Here is a 19863-nt window from a genome sequence, read left to right on the forward strand (position 1 = left end):
AAATCAACCAGGTTTAAGAGGCAGGATCTGCCCTTAACAAAGCCGAACTGGGTAGGAACCAGTGTTTGTAGGTCCCCAATATCTTTATTTATGAGGTCCATGATGATCCTTTCCATAGCTTTGCAGACCAAGCTAGTCAGGCTTATGGGGCGATAGCTTCCAGGATCCGTTGAGGCACCACCTTTATGGAGAGGGACCACTGTTGCTGTACGCCACTCTTTGGCCACATATCCTGTAGTAAGGGTGAGATTGAACAGTAGTTTTATGTTTGGGTTTAGCTCTTCTTGGAGTTTATGTAGGACGCAGCCCGGGACACCATCTGGTCCCATTGATGCTGTGTTTTTTGCTTTGGAGAGGGCGGCTCTTACCTGAGCATCTGAGATGTCAGGGGGGCAGCACTCTGCTGGGATAGATATTTGCCCTTTGGTGGGAGGGGAGTTTGCGCTGAACCTGTCAGCTAGGATGTTGGCAATGTCTGTGGGTTCGGTGTATTTTTTGTCATTTTGGACTAATTCTGAGCATATCTGGGAATTACCACCCAGGTTCCTAACATAACTAAAGAAAGCCTTGTGATTATCCTTAGTGTCCTGTGCAATTTTTCTCTCGAAGCTGGCCTTAGACAATTTTATGTGTGCCCGTAGTTTTTTGCTAATACTGATCAGTGATGCCTTCCCTTTTTGGGATTTTGCTCTATCATTTAGTAGCTTCCTCCTTCTATTGTATAGTTTGTTTATGGCTGGGGTCCACCAGACAGGATGTCTGCCTTTGGGGGATTGGGTCTTGGTTTTATTTGGGATCGCATGATCCATGCATTCCTGAAGGTGTTCATAGAATATGTTTATAAAGGATTCTGCGGTCTGGGCCATATTTTCCACAGGCCCGGGGGCTTTGAAGGATTCCACCTCAGTTTTGAGGAGTGTGAAATTTGCTTTAGAGAAGTTTTTCACTGTGGTTTTCTGGGCAGGGGGTGGGTGTGAATATCCAGTGAGATTAGTTTATGGTCTGATCTTACCAGTGAGGGATACACTTCTGGTCTGGAGCATAGAGTCCCCATGTTGGTGATGATCAGGTGCAGTATGTTTTCCCCTCTTGTGGGAGTGGTAACAAGTTGTTCCAGAGCATTTGAGTTTATAAATTCTAGGAACCTTTGGGCTAGGGTGTTGGAGCTAGAGTAATGCTCCCAGTCTATGTTTGGGTAGTTGAAGTCACCCAATATAATGGTGTTTGGAGAGACCTTCATATTTTCCAGTGTTCTCAGGAAGGCCGAGTGGGGTTCCTGGGTTTGGGAGGGTGGTCTGTAGCAGGCTATAAACTGGAAGGCAGTTTTACCCACTGTTAGTTGCACATGGATAGTCTCTGATGCTTCGTGCTTTGCCACCAACCTGGAGGTGTGGGTATCTTTGATGAATATCGATACTCCCCTCCTTTTGTGGTTCGGTCCAAGTTTTGGGGCGAAAAGCATGGTATGAGGTATAACCTGGTAGTGCTGGGGTGCTCTCGGAGCCCTGAACCAGGTTTCTGTCACTGCACAGATATCGATGTTCTCCATGCTAAGGAGAGTTTCAGCGTGTATCTTGAGGTTTAGACTTCTGGCGTTGAGTAGCATTACTCTTAGTTTCTTATCCCTTGTGATACCTATGGAGGTGGGTTTGTCTTTTGAGCCTTGCCTAAAAAGGCACTATGGGGTAGCAAGAGCCTTTGCCAATATCCAAAAGCCCAGGGGTGACAGGTGCAAGCCGTCCCTAGCGAAGCATCGTGGCTTGTCAAGCATATCATCCCAAGCTGACAGGCATTGGCTCCCCTTTGAATGACACCAGTACTTAAGCCAATTGTTGAAATTGATCATCTTGTCTTCATATTGTGGCATCATTCTTGGTGATGGTAAGATGCTACTCAAGGTCAGGGTCATACCGGCCTGGGCTACATGCTCAGAGAGCTCCTTTATGTCTCTTTTCTTGTAGTACAGGGAGATACATCTCAGGTCATTCACACCAGCATGGACAATGACTGAGTCATATTTGTACTTGCCTTGGAGTGACCTGAGTGCTTGTGTTATGTGGCGGATCCTAGCGCCCGACAGGCTGCTCACCGTGACCCTCTCCTTGTTCAGCCTGGTGAGCGGGACGTCAGTGTGCCTGACGATAGAGTCACCTATTATACGTGTATCAGGTGTGTTGTTTAGTCTTAAGGGCTGTGACCGCTTGGCACACTGGCTTTGTGAGATATGTGTTGCACGTGTTTTGTTTTGGGGTAGCGGCTGCTTGGGTGTCTGCTTTGGAGGTCTCTGCTGCTTCGGCAGATCTTTATTTAGAGCCTCCGAGTATGTTTTTGTGTGATTATGTGTTTGGTTTGCTGTCGTGGTAGGTCTATGTGAGACTGGAATTGTAGTGAGTGTGGTTTCCTTCTCCTCCTGACTGGTTATGCCAGTACTGAGTTGAGAGAGCTTAGCCTTAAATGCACAGAAATGGCTATCACACTTGAGTGTGTAGCCTACAACAGTTGAACAGGTAATTTAATCATAAAAACAACTTTGTTAAAGTAGAGGCAGTAAAATAATTACAATATGAACCTGAAACAAGCTTTTTAAATCACAGAAACTCAAAAAATTGGCGCTTTAGGTGGAATTAGCTAAAGGCAGCAAGAAAATGCAGAAAAATGATAATAAATCCAAAGCCTATCTTTTGTCTCTCTCTGCTTCTGTAGAACTGTGCCTGGAACCAGTCAGGAGCTTGTTGAGCTGTATACAAGCAAAAAATGCTCACAAATGCTGGTTTTATAGCAGGGAAATGAAAGAGATAGAAATTAGCCTAAAATGGCCAATAAACTACTAACTTCTGCACAAAAACTACTCCTCCAGGTACAGATAGGCTGCTCAAACCTCCCCTCTCTCACAGGTGAACACAGAACCTTCCTTCTATCCAAGTAAGGTATGGGCAAACACAGAAACGTGTAAGACAGCTCTTAATTCAGCGCTAACCTGAAAACTGGACTATACTAGCTTCGAAATGTGGAAAAACAAGTATATATATTTTTTTCAGAAAATAAAGCAGATACAATCAAAAAACACTTTACATGCACAGAAATGGCTATCCCACTTGAGTATGTAGCCTACAACAGTTAAACAGGTAATTTAAACACAACACATTTGTTAAAATGCAGGCGGTAACATAAGTACAATATGTAGCTGAAACAAGCTTTTTAAATCACAGAAACTCTAAAAAAATCTGCATTTTAGGCGGAATTAGCTAAAGGCAGCAAAAAAATGCGGAAAATGATACTTCATCACTCCAAAGTCTCTCTTTTGTCTCTCTGCTGCTGTAGAACTCTGCAGGCACCATGCAGGAGCTTGCTGAGCTGTATACAAGAGAAAAAGCTCACAAATGCGGGCTTTATAGCAGGGAAATGAAAGAGATAGAAATCATCCCAAAATGGCCAATAAACTACTAACATCTGGGCACAACCCACTCCTCCAGGGACAGATAGGTTGCTGAAAGCTCCCCTCTCTCACAGGTGAACAGAGAAACTTCCTTCTATCTAAGTAAGGTGTGGGCAAACAAAGAAACTTGCAACACAGCCCTGAGATCAGCACTAACCTAAAAACTGGATTATACTAGCTTAGAAAGGCAGGAAACAAGTATTTTTTTTCTTTAGAAAATAAAGCAGATACAATCAAAAAAACACTTTAAATGCACAGAAATGGCTGTCACACTTTAGTGTGTAGCATACAACAGTTAAACAGGCAATTTAAACACAAAAACGACTTTGTTAAAGTGGAGGCAGTAATATGTAGCTGAAACAAGCTTTTTAAATCACAGAAACTCTAAGGAACCAGCGTTTTTGGCGGAATTAGCTAAAGGCAGCAAGAAAGTGCAGAAAAATTATACTTAATCACTCCAAAGTCTCTCTTTTGTCTCTATGCTGCTGTAGAACTCTGCAGGGCACCAGGCAGGAGCTTGCTGAGCTGTATATAAGCACAAAAAGTTCACAAATGTGGGTTTATAGCAGGAAAATTAAAGAAAGAGAAATCAGCCCACAATGGCCAATAAACTACTAACATCTGGGCACAACCCACTCCTCCAGGGACAGATAGGTTGCTGAAAGCTCCCCTCTCACAGGTGAACAGAGAAACTTCCTTCTATCTAAGTAAGTTATGGGCAAACACAGAAACTTATTGCACAGCCCTGAGTTTAGTACTAACCTGAAAATTGGACTATACTAGCTTAGAAAGGTGGGAAAACAATTTTTGTTGGGTTTTTTTTTTTTTTTTTTTAGAAATTAAAGCAGATACAATCAAAAAAAACACTTTAAATCACAGAAATATCTATCACATTTGAGTATGTAGCCTACAATAGTTAAACAGGTAATTTAAACACAAAAACAACTTTGTTAACGTGGAGGCAGTAATATGTAGCTGAAACAAGCTTTTTAAATCACAGAAACTCTTAAAAAATCAGTGTTTTAGTCAGAATTAGCTAAAGGCAGCAAGAAAATACATAAAATTATACTTAATCACTCTGAAGTGTCTTTTTTGTCTCTCTGCTGCTGTAGAACTCTGCAGGGCACTAGGCAGGAGTTTGCTGAGCTGTATACAAATGCAAAAACCTTGTAAATGAGTTTTTTTTAGCAGAAAAATGAAAGAGAGAAATGAGCCCAAACTACTAATTTCTGGGCAGAAACCACTCCTCCAGGGACAAATAGGCTGCTCAAAGTTCCCTTCTCTCAAAGGTGAACAGAGAAACTTTTTCTATCCAAGTAAGGTATGGCCAAACACAGCCCTAAATTCAGCACTAACCTGAAAACTTGACTATACTAGCTTAGAAAGGCAGAAAAACAAGTATATATATTTTTTCAGAAAATAAAGCAGATACAATCAAAAAACACTTTAAATGCACAGAAATGGCTATCACATTTGAGTGTGTAGCCTACAACAGTTAAACAGGTAATTTAAACACAAAAATGATGTTGTTAAAGTGCAGGCAAAATGATTTTTCATCATTTGTATAGTGCATGTAAAGGGGATGAAAAAGTGCTATGGAGAGGCATGGACAGTATTGAGAAGGATTTTGGACTTTTTTATTTTTAATTTTAGAAATAATAGAATGTCTTTGAATGGAAATGATTGGAAGATCCAGATAAAAATATCAGGAAGTTTTTTGACAGTTAAGAACAATGGCATTAGAACAACCAGAATTAATCAAAAGTATTAGTATTAACAGTGCTTTTAAAAGATGTAATATATAAAATTTTATGTATCTTATGTATTTAAGATAATCACATTTAGGGATTTTACAAAGGAGAACTATAACACCTTGAGGGTCATTGTTTTTTATTATAAATTTACTGAAATTTTATTTTACATAATATGATGCGTCAGTCATATGATATGATCACATGACTGTTAAAGTTTTTAAAACTTTACAAAAGCCAATGCAAAAATCATTGACAATCAAGTGAATATCTGTCCTAAGAAAAATAAAATGTCCGAGTAACATGAAATGGAAACTTACAAGTCAAGGTTGGATTGCTTTCACATGCCAGTATACTCTAAATATAGGAAAATATTTAAACTAAAGTAACTGGGCACAGTGTATAGTGGATCAAGTTTTTACGGACATTACAACTCTTTATTTTTAATTTACATTATTCAAGGCAACTGATTTAGCTAAAATGATTAAATGTCCACAGTTACAGAATCAATGATGTCTTTCTTTCTGTGCAACAGTAATGTAAATATTGACTTTATGTCTGCTGCAAGCCGTGTCATTCATTATCTCGGTTTTTACCACATCATATTTGTATGAAATACTACTGCTTTGCATGTGTGTTACCAAATTGGCATTTTATTGAGGCTTTTATGTGAAAACAATTCCTATCTGCAAATTGACATTATACTGTTGTTTACCTATGCATTTCCTGTGTCCAGTTCTATCAGTTATCATACTCTCTTCCAGAAGTGCTTATTCATTCTACAAACAGCAGGAATCCTTTACTCCACACAATGAGAGATGATTATAAGGATTCATTGTCCAAGGCAAAAGTGAAGGTGTTAAGTTTTCCTGATCATGCATATTATTTATCTATTTATTTGGGGTTGAGATATGTCCTCATACCAGAATTCAAAATGCATAGCTTCACACTCTGTATCTGAACCGTCCACTGATCATGGATGGAACGTAACGGTGTGCTGCCATGAAGCCTACCTGACAGCTTTGTGCCAAAGAAGCCAAATCACTCATAATAGAAATCTAAAGATCATTTCTGTGTTCTAACCACCCCAAGCAGCTGATGTGGCCACTCCCACTCTTATAAGGATCTACAATCTACAGTGCGTTTGTTCATATATACGTGCTAATGGAGGTCACCACACAGTTGCTTGGGAGGACTAGACCACTGTCCTGGTCTTTAGGTTGTTTTAGTGCCAACAATCTTCACTTATAGGTGGAGTGCACACAACAAAGCTTCCCTCTTTCTGTGGTTTGCAAAGCTATTGTTAGCACTCCCTGTAGTTTTCCCCAACAACTCCTCCTTCTCCCAGGTTAACAGAAAGAACCTCGGCCATTTGCATTACTAACAGACTTTTAGCTCCCTGTTTTACTGAGTTGCAAACACAGACTAGGTATGACATAAACCAATTAATTAAGTATTAGGAGGAAGGTACAGAGAAATACATCTTTCTTCCATTTTTGACAACCTAATAATGTGAAGTAATGGCCAAATATGGTAAAAAGGAATAGTTCACTTTATTTTACATGACTACAAATATTACTTGGAATACTTGCATGTGAATTCAGGAAAATGACCACTTGAAGTACTTGTTAAGATGCTGTACCTCTGTAGTGCTGAAAAATGTAAAAGTGATGACTGCAAATGCTTTTTATTTACCTTTAGGTCTGGGCCACAAGCTTTATACTATTTGTCACCCTGAGCTGCTAGTTCTAAATAAAGAAAACAAAATATTCATGAAAGGCATGTCTACCTAAACTGCCTGTCTTTGTGAAATATAATGATTTCTACTATTAGCGTAAAATAAAAGAAGCAATTTAGCAGTAAATGGCTTATATAGATAAAGTGTACATAGGAAAATTAATACTTTAAAAACTATGTAACATTTGTGGAGTTTAAACAAACAGAAATAACCAACTCCATAAAAACTACTTTGTTTGACTGATTTTTTACGATATACAAGAAAATACAGGAAATGGTTAAAATGAATGCAGATTGTGGAATTTAAAAAACAAGATTGGAAATTATGATTATGATAGAGCAGCATTAGTATGAAGCAACCGATTATATAACTTATGAGGCATTTGCTTGAATCTGGAAGCCCGACGGAGTATCTCAAGAATCAACTGAAACAATGTATCAGTCACACAGATATGTATTCTTTGATGCAGTTAGTACTCTAATGACAAGCAATAAACTTAGAAGAAATATTAATGATTTATTACTTTCAGTGTCTGAAAGATGTTTTATCTCATTCACATGAAAGCCTTTCTCACTAAAGAACTAATATGCTGTACTTCTCACTAAGCAAGACAGCACAAATCTGAATTTTAGAGTGCTTAAACTGGCTTTGTACTTTCACTTACAAACTACAACTACATCAGTTCTGGTAGTAGATACTGGCTACATGAGAAGGTTAGTCTGACAGTTACTGACTGAGCAATTTGCATATCAGACAGATGTAAAGGCACCACTGTATTCTTGCAATAATGGCGTTATGCCTTTACATACATTATTTAATTAGCACTGTTTATGAAACTTCTGTGCTGCAAGAATGAATTTCATTCATCACACTTTCTATGAAGCAATAATAATTCATTCAGTCATTTTCCATTACATGTTTTTTCCATTTAAGTATCTCGGAAGAGTAAGCATCATCTCCTGGCAAGCAATGGGTGCAAGGCTAAGAACCACTTTCGAGATGGACACATAGTCACAGATGTATTGTACATTCTCAGACAGGAAGTGTAAATAACTTCCAATTCACCTTATCAACAGTCAAGATAACAATGCCCTAGACACACCTCAAACAGATGCAAGCAAAAACCACCAGAACGAACAAGTTCTCTACAACTATACAGATCTTCTGTAGCCCTTCTTATATTCCACCTTAATCACTCAACACATTACTTGAACTGACTTCTCTTGTTTTTTTTTTTTTTTTTTTTCTATAAATAGACTTTATTCTGAAATCTTTTAACATATGAAGCACTCATCAAAAATGTGAAGAAAAACTATATCTTTAAATACCACCGGTAATAAAAAAAAAAAATGAACAGACAGCTACATATGTTAGCTAAAATGAAATTCCAAGTAAATCACAAACGTATATGCTGGAAACTGGAAAACACCCAATATAATCACATTTTTCTGACTTATAAATAAACATTACCCATTAGTTTCTCACTTTATTGCTACTTCTAGAATCTTAATAATTCAATTCTGAACCATAACACTCATTGATAATGGAAAAAACATAATCCCCTGTGGTAGTTTATACATTTTCTAACATCTAGGTATGGCGTTTTTCAAGTGCTAGAAAAGATCAAGCCAAAGGATTATAGAGAATTTTATTTTCACATTCCTTATCTATGGTAATAAAACAACATCAAGCAAAATAACGACTTCCCATGCTTTATAACTTAAGACTATGTACCTCTGCTTTAAATCCCCTCAAAATGAGGCATTCCCAACAAGCTATGTTATCAGATACCAGTGAATTGCCCTGTAACTATTCAGAATTGTTTTGAATGTGACATTGTCAGCCAATCTATACTAACTAGATTTGACTGCATAATGAGGAGCTATGCCACTCTTCTGTCAGGTCTACAGAAGAATTTAACCTTCAACCTCCCTCCCCTACATTCCTGCCTACCCTTCCTCATATCCTAGCTACTAAGATTCTATCTACAGAACTACTAATTCTATTACTCATAATCATCTATATAACCACATCCTACACTTTAACAATTGCCTGTTTTAACTTAATAAATACGCATGCCAGTCCTGAATAAAACTCATCCTGTCTTTTTAAGTCATCAGTTTCACCCAGCAACTGATATGGGCAAATCTTTAAAACCCTATTTATCTTATCTCTGTCAGTCACCCACTCTTGAAAGAACCTCATTAGCTATATGTCATAAATTGATATACCTACAAACACCTAGGAAGAATCAAAGCTGACCATAATTACTTTACTTTTTTCTTATTTATGATGTACTTCAAGATTCTGCCCTATTACTGAAATGGCTTATCCAGATTATTCTCAAGATATAATGAATAAATTATAAAATTATCTACAAATAAGGAGAGCTTGTATTCATGTCTCCTAAGAAAACAGTCCCTGATTCATAATAACCTTAAACTGTCCACAAAGGGTTCCATACATAATTCAAATAAAATTGGGAGGCGGGGGGCAACCCTGCCATGTAAGTCTATGCAATCTGAACTCTGGTGATAATTTAGTACAGTTTATAGTGTCAGACTCTTCATCAGTGTTCATTTTCATGTGTATTTAAGTCTTTAGAAATGATCTATTAGATAGCGCCATAAATATACAATCCCAATTCCCTCTACTAAATGCCATTTAAGACTCGATACTTAACACCATTTTCTTTAGTCTGCTTATACCATCACTTATTACTGTTGTCTGATGTAAAACACCTAGTACAAATCTATTTTGACCTAAGTTAACTAATTTCATTTGAATATTTGCTATTCTCTTTTTTATCATTTATGTAAACACTTATGGAAGATTACTCAAATGTGTCTGTATAATTTTAATGTTTGGTCCCGACAGGTGTTTAGGGTTATCATCACTGCTTGTCTCTAGCTTTGTGGTACAACACCCATGTGTAATGCAGGGTTCATTATTTTACAAAAGTTAGATATAACGTGGTCCTCATTGTTACATACATTTCTACTGTAAGGATATCAGCCTTCTTGGGCCAGGCCTTTTAACATCTCTGTACAATATATAAAACTCCTCCTGAGTGACCTCCTCTGTGAGCATTACACATTGCTCTGAATCAGATGCAGGAAGTTCTAGGCTCTCTAAATAATGTTACATCAGGCTCTCTAGATGAAGTATTAAGCTCTTCTTTCATGTACAACCCTTTCTTTATAAAACTGCTGAAATACAAGTAAGACCTTATTTCTTGTGTCAACAACCTAACTTCTACCTATGCCCTTAATTTTAGACTGTTTACACAACCAAATTCTGCTTCAGTCTCAAAACCAAGCATTTTGGTCCTAATGAGAATTTTCAGAAAATGCTAATTTCGATTTCTTATAGGCATAATCTATCTCGTAGTCCAGAATTTTAGAAATCTTACCATTTAGTTCCCTTATCTGCCTCTCTCTTCCCCTGGAGTCCCAATTTCCTTTTCATATACCTGGGATTTCAACTACTCGCTAAGGCTCTTGCTACCCCCATAGTGCCTTTTTTAGGCAGTGTCTCAAGGACAAAATTCCTGATGTAAAAACCTCCATCTATAAACAACCTCAAGGTTATGCTGCTAAACACTAGGAGTCTTAAAATTAAACTGCACTCATTGGAAGCAGTCTTCACATTGGAAGAAGCAGACAATTGTGCAGTCACAAAGACCTGGTCCAAGGCTGCTGCGAGCACCCCAGCCATACTGGATTATACCTCCTTCCATTCGTTCAGACCACAAAATGAAGGCATAAAAACATAAAGGAGGTAGTGCATCAATATTCAATAAAGATAAATATGCCTCCATATTGGTTAAACAGTATGATTCCCTGGAAATACTTCAGGTGCAATTAGTTGTTTGTAGAACACCAGCTCAAGTCATTGCCAGCTACAGGACCCCCTCCATAAATCAGGACACCCACTCTGCTTATTTGGATCTACTTGAGTCTATCACGATACATCCAAACACCACAGATTTGGACAACTTTAACTACCCATCCATTGTCTGGGTAAATTACTGGTGCTCAAACTTACTTGCCCAAACGTTCCTCAACTTCATTGACGCCAATGCCCTGAACCAGCTGGTTGACACTCCACAAGGGGTGCGAACATCTTGGATCTGGTGCTTACCAAATATGAGGGATCTCTGTAGCACCCCTACTGTGAGGTATTCCCTGCTGAGATCTGACCGCAAATCAGTCTCATTTGAAGTAACTATCACACCTGCCCCTCCATCAGCAACTAAACTAAAAAACTTCTCCAAAGCAGATTATAATCTCTTATGGGATGGTATAAATAGTTTCACTACACCTCTCCCCTCAGATGGAGCTGGAAACTATGCAGAGTTCTACACAAATGCTTCATACAAACACCTGCATAACTGCATTAACTCGGCCGTACCTGACAGGACCAAAAGAAGCTCGTCAAGGAAAAGCAAACCTGCCTGGTGGACAACTGCCATTAACAGGCTTTACAATAAGAGGAAGAAATTGCTGTCTAAGAGTAAGAGGGAGCGAGCTCTAAACTGGAAATACTCCCTCCTCAGCATAAACAAGCAAATAAGACTTCTTGTGAAGTCCTCCAAAGCTAACTATGAATCCAAATTAGCTTCCTCAACTAAGGACAACCATAAGGCATTATTTAATTACATCTGTAACCTAAAAGGAAAGGCCCAGATTTGTGCCGAACTGGTAGTTAATGATATCACATATATTGAGCCTGTGGACATGGCTAACCTGTTGGCCGAGAGGTTCTATGAAAACTTCACTCCCTTGTCCCTGCCATACATACCCCATGACATCCCTACCACCTGTCTCCTACCTTGTATCTGTAAACAGCAGGTCGCAAATGCCCTCAATAAGGCCAGAAACACAGCATCTATGCGACCTGGTAACATCCCAGGCTGTGTCCTACATGGGCTTCAACATGAATTAGCAACACCATTGGGTACTATTTCCAATTATAGCCTAAGCATCGGCTTAACCCCAGCCGAATGGAAAATGGTCATCATTATTCCCTTGCACAAAGGTGGTACTTCCACTGACCCTGGGAACTATAGACCTATTAGTCTGACTAGCCTTATCTGCAAGGCCATGGAGCAAATCAACAAAGATATAGGTCATCTCCAAACACTTGACACTACACAGTTTGGATTTGTCAAAGGGAGATCATGCCTGTTAAACCTAGTTGACTTCTTTGAGACAGTCACCAAGGCCCTGGACGAGGGGAAATCTGTACATATAGCCTACGCAGACTTAGCCAAGGCTTTAGACACTATCCCCCACTCAGGCATCAATGACAAACACACTCAGCTAGGTATAAATCCTTATATCATTAGATGGGTTGCTAACTGACTCACTGATAGAACACATATAGTCAAAATAGGGAAATTCACCTCCAACAGCAGACCTGTAAACAGTGGTGTTCCACAGAGATCAGTCCTGGGACATCTACTGTTTGGAATCTATTTCTCCAAAGTACAACCAAAAGCTAAAGGTCTGTGGCTGACAAAGTTTTCTGATGACTGCAAACTGGGAGCAGTCATAGAATCTGTAAATGATGTCAACATCCTACAAGAAGGGCTTACACAAACAAATGATTATTGTTAAAGTCATGGCCTTAAACTCAATGCAAAAAATGTATTATCATCGCTTTCTATAAGAGAGATGTTCCTGATAACTACCACATCAACAGCAACACCCTAAGTGTGCACTCAGTGGTGAGAGACCTGGGCACTTAGGTTGACAGCAACCTTACCTTTGATCACCATGTCTCCACAGTGGTAAGAAGGGCATCTTGTATTGCTCATCTCATAAATAAGGGCATTGCCTCCATAAAAAAGAAGTTATAACCTCCCTGTACTCTTCCCTCATCAGGCCAATAATTGAGTACAACGTCCTTTTTGGTATGTACCTTTCCAAGCACCTGCAGCAAATAGAGAGGCCACAAAGGTTCCTCACAATGAAAATTCAAGGTCTTTGGCATCTGTCCTATGTGGATCATTTGAAATCATTGTCACTTTATTCTGTTTCATACAAACTACTCAAAGGTGATCTCTGCATTGCACATAAGGCAATCTCTGACCCTGCTATATTGGAAATGCTGCATCTCTGCAAGTCAAATGGTACACAGATTACTTGCTCTAAAGACCTTAACCTGGTATGTGATATTGATAGAACCTGCTAAAGGGACAGACTTGTCTCTCAGTGTTTACCACACCTTTGGTACAGATCCCACTTCATGTCAAACAGAGCACCTATTTGGCCATTCCAAATGCAATCTGGATGATTGAATGGGTAACTCTAAATTCATTCTCAGGGTTCCACCTGTGTCCCTCTTGCACAGCGGCTCTAGGTGCTGATCACGGAAATATGTGTAGCACTTGGCTAGGCTTTTAGGGCTCTAGGGCTATTAGCTTAGTAACTTCCTATGATCCTGTGAGCTTATTAAGTAAAATAACGGCTCCGATGCACAAATGAATAATCCACAAAGCTTTATTCCAAACAAAAAGTGAAGCGCTTTTCGTCTACCCTGCCAGTTTGGTAGACTTCATCAGACAAATCAGCTTGACAGACGTCCGTTTTAAACACTATGCTCCACTCACCTGTGAGCTTATATTACCCTTCCAACAGTTGTCTCTGCAACTCTAACATATTTGATCCTAATAGTTTTGCTCTGAATCTTATAACTTCCTACAAAAACATACAAAAAAGCATTATAAGCTTTTTCCAGCAACCTGCTAAATCTAACTCTTGTTCCTCAAAAGGATCAACAGAATGCAATAAATAATTTCTATATGCCATTTCATATCCATCCCCTTTACAAAAATACAGATTCAAATGCCATGATTTGAGATAAACAACCTCTTCTTTTGTCCATTCAGTCATAGGGATAGGATCAGAAATTATAACAGGAATTGTTTCCAGAGATCAGAAATCCAAACAGGAAACATTTCCAGAGATTCAACAAACCCTCTAATTTTCTCATAAGCTAACATTTTTAAGTATACCTGAAAACAACTATCTGTAAAAAATAACTGGCAAAAGATATCTGGGTGATCATAACTCTGAATGCACATCAGTTCACCCCACTGCCTGCATGTATCTGCCAAGTGGTGGTAGAGCTAATGACCTTGGTCTGTGCTGCACTTCAGATAACCTAAATGCTGTGCTCCTATGCCCTCTACTGATTATGAAGCCTTCTCAAAATGCACCTTAGTCACTGATCTGTTTTCCTGTTTCAAAGTCATAAGTACGTTTATAAATGTGACAGATGGTACCTGAAATGTTTTCCCTTACACAAAATAGTTAATCCCAAGAAAAACTATTTCTCCATCAACAACAGGATAACTCCACAGAATAAAATGACTACCCCCACCCCTTCTGATACCATCAGGGTAGTTAGCAAATGCCACAATTTCTCGGCAAAGTTTGAACAGTTTCTCATGCTCACGAGATGACAGGTACTTCTCCTGCTACAACAATGTATTAGGTTTTGCCCTCTTATTAATAATAAGTACCGCTGAATATGTTACATACAAAAAACTGAATAATCAATCCTGTAACAGTGTTTTAATGCCCTGTTGTATACCAACCTATTTCTTCATAGAGGTCATTATTTTTCCAATCGTCATTTTCACAATTTAGGAAATTACTTTTAACTGTATTTTTGTAGAAGGAATTGATAAAACTGGTAGTAAAGAGTCAACTAAATTTGGTGATATAAATTATCCCCAGTGAATGATTCCTAAGTGAAAAAATAAAAGCTATTTGGCATACCTGAATCTACTATGGTATAAGAAACAAAATCCATACTATCTTCCTTTAAGTCGAGGTCAGTAACCACAGGCAGTGCATTTGGCAATTGTGCAAGTTATTTGTTCCCAATCATAAACAGTCAGAGGTCTGTACAGTATTTAACTATGAAACAGTAGCTGTTACTCAGAAGCCAGCTATATCAGTCAGTTTGCCATTATAATTCAGGTTGCAACAGAGGAAAACTAACTTAAATGCTGCAATTCAAAAAAGATTAAATTATCTATAAGTATGTATACATCTAGACAGATCTACAACTTACAAATGCCTGTATTCCTTGTTGCAATTTTGCATACTATATGCTGAACTTCCAAAGTGATTAGTCATCTTCCCCATCCCTTCCTTTCTGCAAGCCATCTCATAAAGGCAACTATAATAGCCTCAGTGACATAACATTGATTGCACGTTAACAAAATTAGGCCAGCACTATGCAATGGACTATTTCATTCATGTAGTGGGAATGGAGAAAACCTGTCTAAGATGTAAAGGTAATACAGAGCAGGAATCAAAAGAGAAACACGGCAGGCAATTAAGGACACTACTGATAGATGTCTGCTTCTCTGTCAGATATTTCTTCTAGAATAAAAATGAAGACATTTTTGCAGTAGACATATCCACTTTATCATGCAAACCATGTTTTCCGTATTCTAAACTCTAGAGACAGTTTAAGCATGTAATGCTAGTTTGCCTCTCTGAGCAGTAGTTTTATGGATAGCATAAAATCCTTTGTTATGAAGGCTGAATGTCATCTGTAGATGAGGCAAAGACAAGGTATTACTTATGTAATTTGCACATTTATTGTACTGGGGCAACACTAGTTCTATATTATATTTTCAGTTTGTCCTTGGCAGGAGCAGGAAATATAATGTAAAATAATGAACCAAAAAAAATGTCATTCAGTTTCATTGAAATAACCCTGAGTTTGACCAGAAGAGCCCTCTCTTTGACCTGAAGAGAAATGCATTAGAGTAATTTGTTCTGTTCTTGTAAACATTTAAGGACTCATGACACTACAGAGAGAAGGAATCAAAATAAACTGAAAACAGGAGTGCGTCCATTATCATCTGTTTTGTTTTATTTATTTAGTATTTATTCAAAAACTTCAGTCATTTATGCATCCATATACCTACTATTTTCAGGACAAAGGCTATTTACAGAGAAAGTTGAGTGATCATAAACTATGACATATGTTAAAAAAGGTAAAATAATAGAATATGATATTATGTATTCTTAGGTTCACTATAAAGCTACAATATCTCCTTAAGGGCTTATTATGTTCGTGAATGACTAAGATACAAGTTACACACTTGTAAGGGCTCAGAGAAGTCGCACCAACATTTATATTACATAGAAGATAACCTCAGGCCATTTTGTGGAATAGTAAGTGTTGAGTACATTTAAAAAGGACCAAAGAGGTGCTAAAATGTTATGGGATTAAAGAATGACTCAAAATGCTTTATTCTCAACAAAACTTTTTAAAATCAGTAAGACATCACCAAGGAAACATTTTGGTGGTGTTGTTCTTCCCAAATAGTTGTATACATACATGCACAGATACATATATCCTGGTTCATAGGTGTATACTAGGCTAACAACCACTGAGGCCATTATAAGCCTAGCCATGTATCCCAAATGCATCCTATAAGGTTATTTTATGGAGCATATGTACGCTAGGGTATGATTTACACACTGCTTCTCTCCATTATAGACATAGGTACAAGACCTGGGATGAATTTCAGATTTCCCTTCCACTATTCAGGTTACACTTGAACAGAGTTAGGGAAGAACTCTGCTTTACATGAATTGGAATCCTGTTCAAGAGGTGAGGAATTCTCTGAGACACATACCTGACCCTCTAATGTGCCCTTTTTACGATGCAAGTAAGGTTCAAATGTCTAGATGAAGTAGCTCTGATGCTGCTGGTTTTGCAGATATGCAAATGGTCCATCAGAGCAGGATTTAAGGATGCAGTGTATGCTGGGTACAGACTGCCTCTCAACAGTTTGTAGGAAGCTGAAGACAGAGATACAGCTTTGAGGTAATCTGTATAGGACATGCTGTTTATACCTTGTATTTTTTTTTTTTCTTGTGAGAAACCTCTGTGGATGCTCCAGTTGCTGCAATGCCTGGTATGAATACAGAGGAACGGTGACCTCCCTGGACCTAGATGCCATGCCATTCATAAGCAGAGCAACAAAGAATTATTCCCTTACTACTTTAGACACATGTTGGTCAAGAGCCAGGTTACTATCGACATATGTCTCCAACTCTGGGTCTACCCTGAGGGGTGTGTTATCAATGAGGTAGTGTTTTAGGGTGGCCAGCTTCCCAGAGTGTATAATTATGCATTTCTTGGCACTGAGCTTTAAGCTGTGGCTTTGGCACCAGTCATTTGTCTGTGTTACTCCTTCCTGTAGGATCTTAATACCTTCAGGGGATTATATGACTGCTCCTAGTTTGCAGTCATCTGCAAACTTGGTAAGACAGAGGTCTTTGTCACTGGCTTTTGAAAAGTAAATGTCAAAAGAAGCATACAAAGTCCAAGGGACTACACTAGTGACCAGTCTCTTTGTTGATGTTGTTTCCACAATCCTGGCTGCATCCCTGTATTTGTGAGTTCCATAATCAAAATATATTTGCCTCCTTAGTTGGCAAATAGACTAATTGCAAGTACTAATAGAAAACATTCAATTCTCCTATTTCTCTCTCCCCCCACTTCCCATCTTTCGTACCTTCCAGGAGCAAAAAAATACCTTTGGATCACAATTTGACATTTCTTTTTGTTCCCCGGGCTCTTGACTCATTCCAACTCCATGCTATTCTCCTCTTAATGCATGTGTGTCCCAAAAATATTTCTTCCATCTGCTGTCTCATCTGTCTGACCCCTCTTTCTCTGTCTTACACAGAAAAAAAGTCCACACTTTTTTACCTTTTTTTCTTTCTGTATACCTTCTTCCAGACTTCCAGGTCAATATCTGAAAATATTTACACTCCACTCGATATACATGTGATCAGCTCCCTTATAAAGACTTCTCTGCCAACCCTCTCATCACACCATCACAGTTGTTTGATACCATCTATACAAGAATCACCAATGCAGATCACCTACTGGACCAGGACCACAAGCTGCCACCTTTTTTGGCAACTTCCAAACTTCCTCCCAAAATCTCTGCTCCTCATGTTTCACTCTCCTCCTCTTAACCCCCCCCCCCACACACACATCTTCCTTTTCTTTAAGTTTCCCCAAAGATCTGTATACCATTCAAATCCTTCATTACAGAGTACTACCCATGTGCTTTCCACTTCTCTACTCTTCAGAAGGATTTCCTGTCTGAATCCTCCTTTCTGTAATGTATTTTTTAATTGATACTAACTTTGCACTAAAATTAATGTTCTGTACTCTTGTGATAATAGAACTGCTCAGGTAGACTGAGAAAATGGTTGTGCATATTTATGTGTAATTGTGTGTGTCTTTATTAAATGTATACACATTAGGCTATAAAATAGCCTTGTCTATCTGTGTCATCATAATGCTGAATGCCCCAAGATCCTAGCCTATCTTTCTGGTAGAAATCCGTTCTTGGCATTCATAAAAGTCAAGTGATGTACATGAAATGTCTGGAGCTTGAAGAAGACTAATGCTTGAATTTACAATGCTCATGCTCAAAATTATTTTCTTCTCACCAGTTGAAGCTCTCTGCCATCATTTGTTTAGTCTTTGCTGTATTGTACCTTAAGTGGGTTTACTCTGGACAAGTCTAAGAAAACATGCCATGAACTAAAACAATCCATGCAAATGCCATTTTTCTGACTGTAAGTGGAAACCATGTTTTTGAATGTCTCCAAGGCATGTCATAAGTTGGCATTGTATTTCACAATGTTGAGCACCTCTGCAAAACATCCTTCAGAGATTATCAGAATGTTGATTATGGATATTGAGATGTCTGCCTGAAAGATTTACAACTTGATGTTTAATGCAAGTTTTCTTGTATAAAATAGGTTCATCCAGCATCCTGTTTGCATTTATATAAAAAGAAAGTACTCATCAACTCAGTAAGACTAAACATTTCATAAATGCTAAAGTGTTTGTTACTTGCATTAAATATCACTGGGTCAGGTATTTATACTACAGGCTTGTAATGTAAATAGTTGTCTGTAGATTTAATAGTACTGTTGATAACTGCCATGATGATAGAAACAATTGTAAACTCTTGCAGAGTAATTCAAGGCAGCTGTATGTGAAAGTGTTACTGTATACTAAAAGATAAAATTTACCTAGTTGTATTTTAGAGTAAGAAGAAGAAACAAACATCAAACTCTTCACATGTTTGGATTTCATGGTTTCACTGTGAATTGCATGTTGTCATTGGAAGTGACAGACAAAGATTATTGGGTTCACTGCTTGGTTTAATTTGTGAAGTAGGATTTTCCTGGTGTAGTGAAATATTTGTTAGTGGTCTAATGAGAATATCATCTTAGGTCAGGGTTCGTGAACAAATGACGGGTAAGCAAAACAGAGAGAAATTGATGGTGCCCTGATAGCTTTGTTCAGTGATTCTGCTGTTGCTCAAGAAACTGATGTTGAAGATCAATATTTTAATGCTCTTACTGAACAGTGCTCTGATACAAGCTGTTCCATATTTTAAGAATATGCTTTTGCTGAATGTCATCTCCATATTCCATTCTTGGTCAAAGATTTGTCTACTAGTTGGTGTTCAGCATATCTTTAACAGGCATATGTCTAATTAGACTTGTCTTGAGCTGCTGATCCATGATGATCATGCAGTAAGTTAAGATTCCTGGGGATTGGTCAGTGACATGCCTGTTGCCACAGTCTTGCTGCAAAATTACTTTTATTATTTTTTTCCCTTTTGTTGGCCGGGTTCATCCCACTAGGTTACTGGCCTCTATTCAGGGGTGAACCACAATGGTATTTATACTAGTAGGGGAAATTTGGCCAGGGCATCAGGGAACTTCCCCAAATCATCATTGTTGAGAGTGGGACCCATTTCCGAGGACCACTTCATGTTTCCATTCCAGGTACAAAGGTGGTTCAGAGAAACATGGCAGCAGATGGAGACAGAGGGAGATGATAGAGTAGTGAAAGAAATG

The 19863-nt window shown here is 38.4% G+C and overlaps 1 protein-coding gene across 2 annotated transcripts in view; it reads right to left on the reverse strand.

Moving 5' to 3' along the window:
* The window catches only part of ERBB4 (erb-b2 receptor tyrosine kinase 4), a 4056904-nt gene that overhangs the window by 1230555 nt on the left and 2806486 nt on the right, over positions 1-19863 (reverse strand). The gene's annotated exons all lie outside the window — the stretch shown is intronic.

Source organism: Protopterus annectens, chromosome 6.part1 (assembly GCF_019279795.1).
Source record: "Protopterus annectens isolate FY-2018-M chromosome 6.part1, PAN1.0, whole genome shotgun sequence".
Taxonomy (NCBI): domain Eukaryota; kingdom Metazoa; phylum Chordata; order Ceratodontiformes; family Protopteridae; genus Protopterus; species Protopterus annectens.